The sequence below is a fragment of the Cupressus sempervirens genome, chromosome 5 (assembly GCF_028749045.1).
Source record: "Cupressus sempervirens isolate cs-2001-9-10 chromosome 5, ASM2874904v1, whole genome shotgun sequence".
Taxonomy (NCBI): domain Eukaryota; kingdom Viridiplantae; phylum Streptophyta; class Pinopsida; order Cupressales; family Cupressaceae; genus Cupressus; species Cupressus sempervirens.
In genome coordinates, this window is record NC_143122.1 from 66,850,608 (window position 1) to 66,858,498 (window position 7,891).

The following is a 7,891-nucleotide window of genomic DNA, read 5'->3' on the forward strand; positions in this document are numbered from 1 at the left end:
ACAAGTTGACCATGGGAAGTGCTTACCAAAAGCCTACATTTGATGCATTTGCAAAGATGTTGATTGTTGAACAATATCACTTGATAGGTTTGGGGCTTCTCATGACATCAAAGACCAAAGTATTGGTGGCTACTAATGAGAACCAAACAAGCCAAGGAGGAAGAAGTTCTAGCAACAACAAAAAGAAGAAGTGGAAGAAAAAATCACAATCTGAGACACAACAAGGAAATTCTTCTTCCAACAGGAAGGGAAGTAATGAAAAGAAGGACAATTTTTTTGTGTATATTGCAAAAAGCCAAATCATGATGTGCATTATTGCAAGACTAAAAGAATTGATGAGTTAGAAAATCTACTCAGGAAGAACAAAATTCAAGTGTCAGGTACTTCCAAGGATTCAACTCCAACCTCTTCAAAGGGAAAAGGGAAAGCACTTATGGTAAATTCAAGTTCTTCTTCATATTGGATACTTGACTTGGGTGCCTCCTACCATATGGGTTCTTCAAAGGTAGATTTTTCTTCATTGAAGCAGTCATAGGTACCACACATCTTCATGGGAGATGATACTAAGATGGAAGTTGAAGGGAAAGGACATGTGGAAATGGATAATGGGGAATTCAAAGATGTTCTCTATGTTCCAAACCTTAGCTCCAATCTCCCCTCTATTTACCAAATCACTCGCCTTGGAGATGGGGACAAAGTTGAGTTCCAGATTTAGTGATGGTGTGAAGTCTAAAAGATGATTCATTGGTTGTAGTGGGGAAATTCAATCATGAAAAGAGGCTTTATTCCTTCTCCCACTTTGTGCCTAAGTCTCCTTCTCAATCCTTGTTGACTCACTCTACTTCACAAATCACTTTATGGCATGAGCAGTTTGGTCATCTTGCCTTCTGCTATCTTTAGCAACCTTGCTCAAAACACATGGTCAAAGGTCTACCTAACATCAACTTTTCTAAGGGAGAGTGTTCATCATGTTCTATGGATATGCATCTTGACAAGAAGTATGATAAAGGGAAGTTTTCAAGAGCACTAGTTGGTCTTTAGTTGGTTCACATGGTTTTAGCAAGTCCTTTTGCAGTGACTTCAGTCAACCAAGGTGGCTACATTCTTACTCTTGTTGATGAATTTTCATGATTCACATGGGTCTACTTCCTTCATCACAAGAATGAAGTGGTTGATAAGCTTCAAGCTTTTAAGACTCACGTTGAATAGAAATCAAGGAAAGCCATCAAGGTTTTATGGATGGATAATGAAAGCAAATATGTGAACAAAAGACTCAAAGACTTTTGCAAACTTGAGGGAATTGATCTTTAGAAATCCATTAGCATTTAGTCCACATAAGATAGATGTTGTAGCTATGAGGATTAGAACTCTTAAGACCATGGCAAGCTGCATGATTAAAGCTAAGTCTCTTGATCCAACACTTGAAGTTGAAGCCATTAGTAGTGCTACTCACATACTTAATAGGTCTCCTCATAATGACTTAGATGGGAAGACTTATTTTGAGGCATGGTATGGTAGAAAACCAATTGTGGGTCACTTCAGAGTCTTTGGTTGTCTAGTATGGGCAAACCTATCTTCCAGGGGATGCAAGGCACTAGCACCTAAGCCTTGTACTTTCATCGATTATGAAGACTGTGTTAAGGCTTACAGACTTATGGATCCTAAGACTCATGAGATCTTTGTGGAGAAGGATGTTCACTTTGAGGAAAGTTCACCCAGCTTATCCTCTAGTCCTCTTTGCACTTCACACACTGTGGAAACTAATAGTGACATTAGCGATAGTGCTTCAACAAATTCAGACACATGGGTTTCTATCGATAGTTACAGCAAGAGGTCACGACATCAGTATAGTCCACATGCTTCCATTGCCGTATTGATAGGTTCAACACAGTAGGGTACATGTTGTCTTCTAGCTCCAGCTTTAGGGGATGACTACATGGAAAACATTGCAAGTTTGTTCGTGAAGTCACACACTGCTGATTTGGAAGACAACTTTGATGATTTGCATCTTCTCTTTGATGAAGGTGATCCTTCTACAGTTGTTGTGAGGGCTCATTCTGACCCTCATGTCCATTCTCTACATGATCAATCTTTACAAGTTGGCATGATTATAAATCCTTATGAATATCAATTGTCAGAGGTCTCTTTATCAATTAAGGAGATAGATGGCTTCTTGAAATAGGTTCAACAAACATCCTTGCCAAATCTACATTCATTCTTTTCAACACAGTTGGAAGGGGCGAACATCAACATTAACATAGGGACACTTGAGCAGGTTTCAAGGCCACCATAGAACTTTAGGATTTTACCTTTTCCTTTGTTTCTTCCAAAGGATAGGAACATCATTCTGCACTCATAGACCAACTTCTTTCTTGGAGTGGCTTTCATTGGTAGGCATTCTTCATTAGGGGGGAGGGGGGACTACCTTGTCTCTCGTCCTCTTCTTTCTTTTGGGGGGGACTTTTTCCTCTTATGAGGTCTTGTTCTTCTCACTATTGTATATACTAGATGTATTTCATAATTGGGGGGGTCTTGATTACTCCATCCATCCATGCATCCCTTTTTGTCTCTCTTTTTGGGGGAGGGTTTTTCCCATGAGGTTTTCCCTCTTTCTCCACTTTATGAGAGATTGCATTTTCATTATGTACATGGGTGCCTAACATGGCCTAGTAGCCAGGACCCATTATGCATTTCATCCTAGTTTTCATAAGCTTAAGCACATTCCCCTAAGTTTCACTTAAGGGGGGGTGTTGGTGTAAATACGTATTTACTATTTACACTTAAGTTTACTTAGGTTAATGTATATTGAATTGAATAAATTGTTATTCTAATCATACTCCTTTTTGGTCTACAGTTGTGCTTGTGTTTGAGTTCTTAGTTCTTGGGTGAATTTTTCCCTAAGGAAAATTCTTATATTTTGAATGGGAAGAACAATAGTATCTTGGGTTTGCCCCAAGAAGGAAAGTTGTTGATAGAGTTTACACTACCAATGAGGATCCCTTGCATGACTAGATTGATTTCCACCATGAGATGCGGTGTAGTAGAATCCATTAAAAAAAAGGAACAATAAGAGGCTCCATGAGAATTTAAGACATTTAATTACTCACAATGATCTTTCAAATGTATTTTGAAACTATTTGAATCAATGTGTAAGGCTAAAAAAGCCATTTGTAATAGGTTGTCAAAGTTGTCTAATATGGTCAATTAAATAAATAAACTTATAAAAGGGAAAAATTTCATAAAATTTCATGTATGGTATATTTTGATATGTTATTGGGGGTTTTATAAAGTTTAGAGGTCATTTGTAGAAAAGTACAAAAGTTGTCAAATATGTAATAAAATATTATCATAAATGTGTCAATATGAAAAAGTTGATGCAAGAGAGAAGGTGAATGGCCATGAGGGGTAATTAATTAGTTATATAACTTGAAAATCCTTTAAAATATGATGTATTAGTCATGATTTTAATAATTTAATGGTTGAAGAAGATTAAAGAAGAAGTGGAATAAAGAGAAGGTTGTATTTGTGAGTTTTATGACAATTTTTTGTGTAAATTTCAGAAATCCAACTGTTTTTTCTATTGTTAAAAATTCATATGAAAAGATATAGACCTCTAACTTATATTTTCAAAAATTTATTTCATTTATCTTTCTTTTGGTTTTGGTTTCACTAAATTATATGAAATTTTGCAGAAGTTATGGCTGATTTGGTGACTGCAAGTCTAAATCTATCCTAGAGTTAGCAGTTTCAAGAAAAGTTTCATAACTTTTATTCCAGTTATCATTTTGAGCTATAAATTAAGGGAATTATGTTTAACTCCTCCAAAATAAATATCATAAAAGGAATTTTTGATATCATGTCATTTGTAAAATTTATGAATAAATATGTGAAGCATTTTGATATTTTCCAGCTCATTAATTTGGTTGAAAATGTCTATTAATTAAAGCCTCTTGAGTTTTGGTCCCATAAGAAGTTTTCAAAAGGTGTACCTCTACATACATGGCTCTAGTAATTTTTTTTCTAATCTTAGGTAAGTATGTTTAGAATTAAATTGATTAGAATATTGGTTTGAATTTAGATACAATCCATTGAGAAATCAAGCTTGGGAAATCTATGTTAGAAATAAATTGGCTAGAAGATAGTTTGGATCTATATGTAATTATTCAATGTTACAAAGAGTGAGAGAGATAAATGTTGATCTCTTCAAATTATCTTCTAAGCAACTTTTCTCCTCAAGCTCTTTCTTTGGTTTGGCTTGATTTCTTAATAAGATGCATTGCTTGGTTGGTGAAGCAAGAAAACAACATATATCTACTAAATTTATGGTGTACTATAATCACTTAGTGTAAAGAAAAGCATGAAAGAGAAGATTGTAATCATGTTTGTGTAAAATTAAAGAATGATGAACAATAATGTAATCACTTTGTATTGGATTTTTTATTTTTTTTTGGAAACAAATAGTATGACATCAAAGATTAAGATTGAGATGATGTTGATGTAGATGAGAGAGTGGCCTTCTAAGTTATTTTTCTTTGTGAGACTACACCTCCAGAAGGTGGTGAAAGTTGCATAGTTCCAAGCCATCTCATTCCTCCAGTTATGGAAAAAATTCTACCAGAGTTTGTGAATTTTTTTAGGGATGTTGGGTTACTCTTCAACATAACAACTCCAAGCCAAGGTAGTGTGAATTCATTCATCTCCAAGACATGGAAAACTATGATTAACACCTCTGATCTAGAAGAAGCAAAGAAAGGGTGATGCAATCTCAATTTTGAGCATGCTTTTTCTATACACCAAACAACATATCTCCATATACTCTATTTTTTTAATATAGAAATGAAAATATTTAATAACAATCATTAAAGATTGCAAGTCTGTAAAAATGTTGGTCGCTTCCTCTCAGTTCTCTAATTTTTGCCTCTTCGTTTCACTTGAAACGATTAAAAGTATTTTCTCAAAAAAGGGCTTTGAAATATTTTGTTTATAAATTTATAAAAAAATTGAGGTTAATTTGATTTTTGAGAAACAATATTATAAAAAAATTTTAAAAAAACCATAATGATAAATTTGATTTCAATATTATTTTATATTTTATATTTTTAAAAGGCTATTTAGAATGGAGATTTTATATTTTTTCTACCATTAAATAACGTAAATATATTTCATATATAATTTCTTTTTTATTTTTCTTTTTAAATAATTATTTTTAGAAATAATCTAATATAGATTATAATGCATATAAATTTATGTTGATGTAAGGTTATGTTTTAGGAAGTTAAAACTAGAATGTATAATAAATAAATTTCTCAAAAGATTGACCTTCCTATCTATAATTGAACTTAAATTCCATGCCTCATTTTCAACAATATTGATTATAATTTAATCAATATAATTGTCATTTTTACTTAATTTAAATGGTTTATTCTTAATTAACAGTCATTGAGATACTAGGTTGTATGCATTTTGAATGTCATGATAATGGGACTAAAAATTTTAAATTTGGCCTCTTGGAAATAATTAGAAAATTGGAAAAAGATAAAGGAAATGAAGTATGGTTCAACAATAGCAGGGCATAGTAAAAAAAAGTAAGAACTAGTGGGCTAGGTTGGGAGACAAGTCTATTATTTCTTTTAATGGATGAACAATGTTTGAAAGATGGAAATATATTGATATTGAACAACCTCTATGTTCAACATGGAAGGAGGATATCTAAACCTACTAGGACTAGGGTCCTAGTATCTTTATGCAAATAGTCTATAATATATTGCGAAATATAAAATGGTTATCTATAGATAATTTTTGTTTACATAAACTTGATCTCAATATGTTTTGTAGAGCTTGCAAAAATCACAATTGATAGTTTTGTAAAACAAAGTAAATTATATGTAGCAAAAGGAAATTAGCAATGACTATTATTTTAAATGTATGTTTCTCTTTAATCTATTGGCTATATTCTTGATTTCAAAAGTAATGTGAAATGCACTATTTTATATTAAAAAAAGTGTAAACATTAATACATTTATTTTTTATTTTCACTTTAGTTTTTAAAAATATTAAGACATCTACTCTTACAATCTTTCTTTCAAATATAGTTCCTAAGGTTAACATAGTAATGCAAATTTAATTTTTTTAAAGACTTTTTCTCACCCAAATGTTTAGAATGATAAATTTATACTTTTTTAATTTGTAAATATTTAATAATTGACAAATACTTGTAACATGTATGATTAAATGATATAATATAGATAATAAGAAGTGATAGAGTGGGAGCCACAGTTTCTCCACACACTATAGAGGAAGGTCAATATGATGAAGATAATGGAAACCCAATTTATCTTTGGGGGCCTTTTTCACTTGATACTGAATATCACCATTTTTTTGCAACCAACTACTATTTTTTGTTAGGAACCCATAGATTTTTTTGGGAAGTCAGTTGGCTTCAATGAGTGAACTTCTATCAATTTGGGGAATCTTGTTTGGGATTGGTGTTTTGGGTATGGATAGCCTAGATGGGTTGTTGGTTTCCTCTGTGTATAGTAGTAGAGGAATGAATGGGAGTTTTGTGGTTACTACTTGTATGGTGACTATTAGGTTCTTTGTTTCAAAGTAAGGTCCTTGATGATTTTTTTGAAACTGTTGGCCCCTTATCATGCTTGCACTTCTCTCTGTTGGGTTGTAGTGTGTGTTATTTGGTGAGGAGATAGGAAGGAAACATCTAGTACAATAGAATTTATTTATAGTGATACAATTTCTTGGGCCTCTTTGAAGCAAATATAGATTTCATGGGTGTTATTTTAGATGATTAAGATTCTATTTCTACTCCTCCCAATTTAGATAATGTTAGTGCTCCTAGTTAGAGGCTACATATGGAGATTTTGCATAATGATAGTGTCTTGACTAGGGTAAACAGATAATCATCTATCACAAAAGTAAAAGGCTAACAACACCAAAACTATTCAACTTCAACAACATAAAAGTGGCACTTTTGTTTAGAATTTAAAAATGAAGTAAATTGATGAAATGTGTAAAAATGGATGAAATTTATGATTAAAATTTTTAATATATTTTTTTGAATAAGAATTGATAAGTTTATTTAGTTTGTAAAGACAATTTTTTAATTGCTAAAAATTAGGGGTCTAGTTCCCGCTAAAAAATTAAATGTAGATAAACAAAATTTCCCCTAATTTTAAAGTATGTTGTAGGTGACATATATAGTTAGTGCATGAAGAAAGAAAAATTGGGTTTTGGGCTATATTTTTTTCTTTTATAACAATTTTAATTCCAACTCACCTAAAAATGGCAATTTTCATCTCCCACCATATTTTTTATAACAAATCTATCAAATATTAAAAAAAAACAATCTTGAAGAAGACTCTCTCCCTATTGAACTATATTTGTTTCAAAAGAAGATGTTGAGGCCTTGGTGCAAAAGATAAGAAGAAAAAAAGCACTGTTGCAAGATGAATTGGTGAAAAGTAATGCTCTTCTTAGAGGATTTGCAGTGAGATCTATTGATGATTTCAAGGTAGTGGTTGAAGCTTTTGAATGGGAAGAATAAAAATATCTGGGGTTTTCCCCAAGAAAAAAATTGATGATAAAGTTTACACTACCAATGAGGCTCCCTTGCATGACTAGATTGATTTCCACCACATGTGAGATGGCTCTGGTAAGTTTGTTTCTAATCTTGGGTAATCCATATTAGATGTAAATTGGCTTGGATCTAGATGTAATCTATTGAGGAATCAAACTTGAAAAATAAATGTTAGAAATAAAATGATTAGAATACAGTTTGGATCTAATCAATGGAGGTTAGAAAGAGTGAGAGGGCTAAATGTTGATCTCTTCAAATTATCTTCTAAGCAACTTTTCTCCTTGGGCTCTCTATGTTTGG

At 32.3% G+C, this 7,891-nt stretch overlaps 1 pseudogene; it reads left to right on the forward strand.

Annotated features, from left to right (window-relative positions):
* The first annotated feature begins 4,501 nt into the window (after positions 1–4,501).
* Positions 4,502–5,753, forward strand: LOC149554576 (clavaminate synthase-like protein At3g21360; annotated as a pseudogene).
* Positions 5,754–7,891: the final 2,138 nt, after the last annotated feature.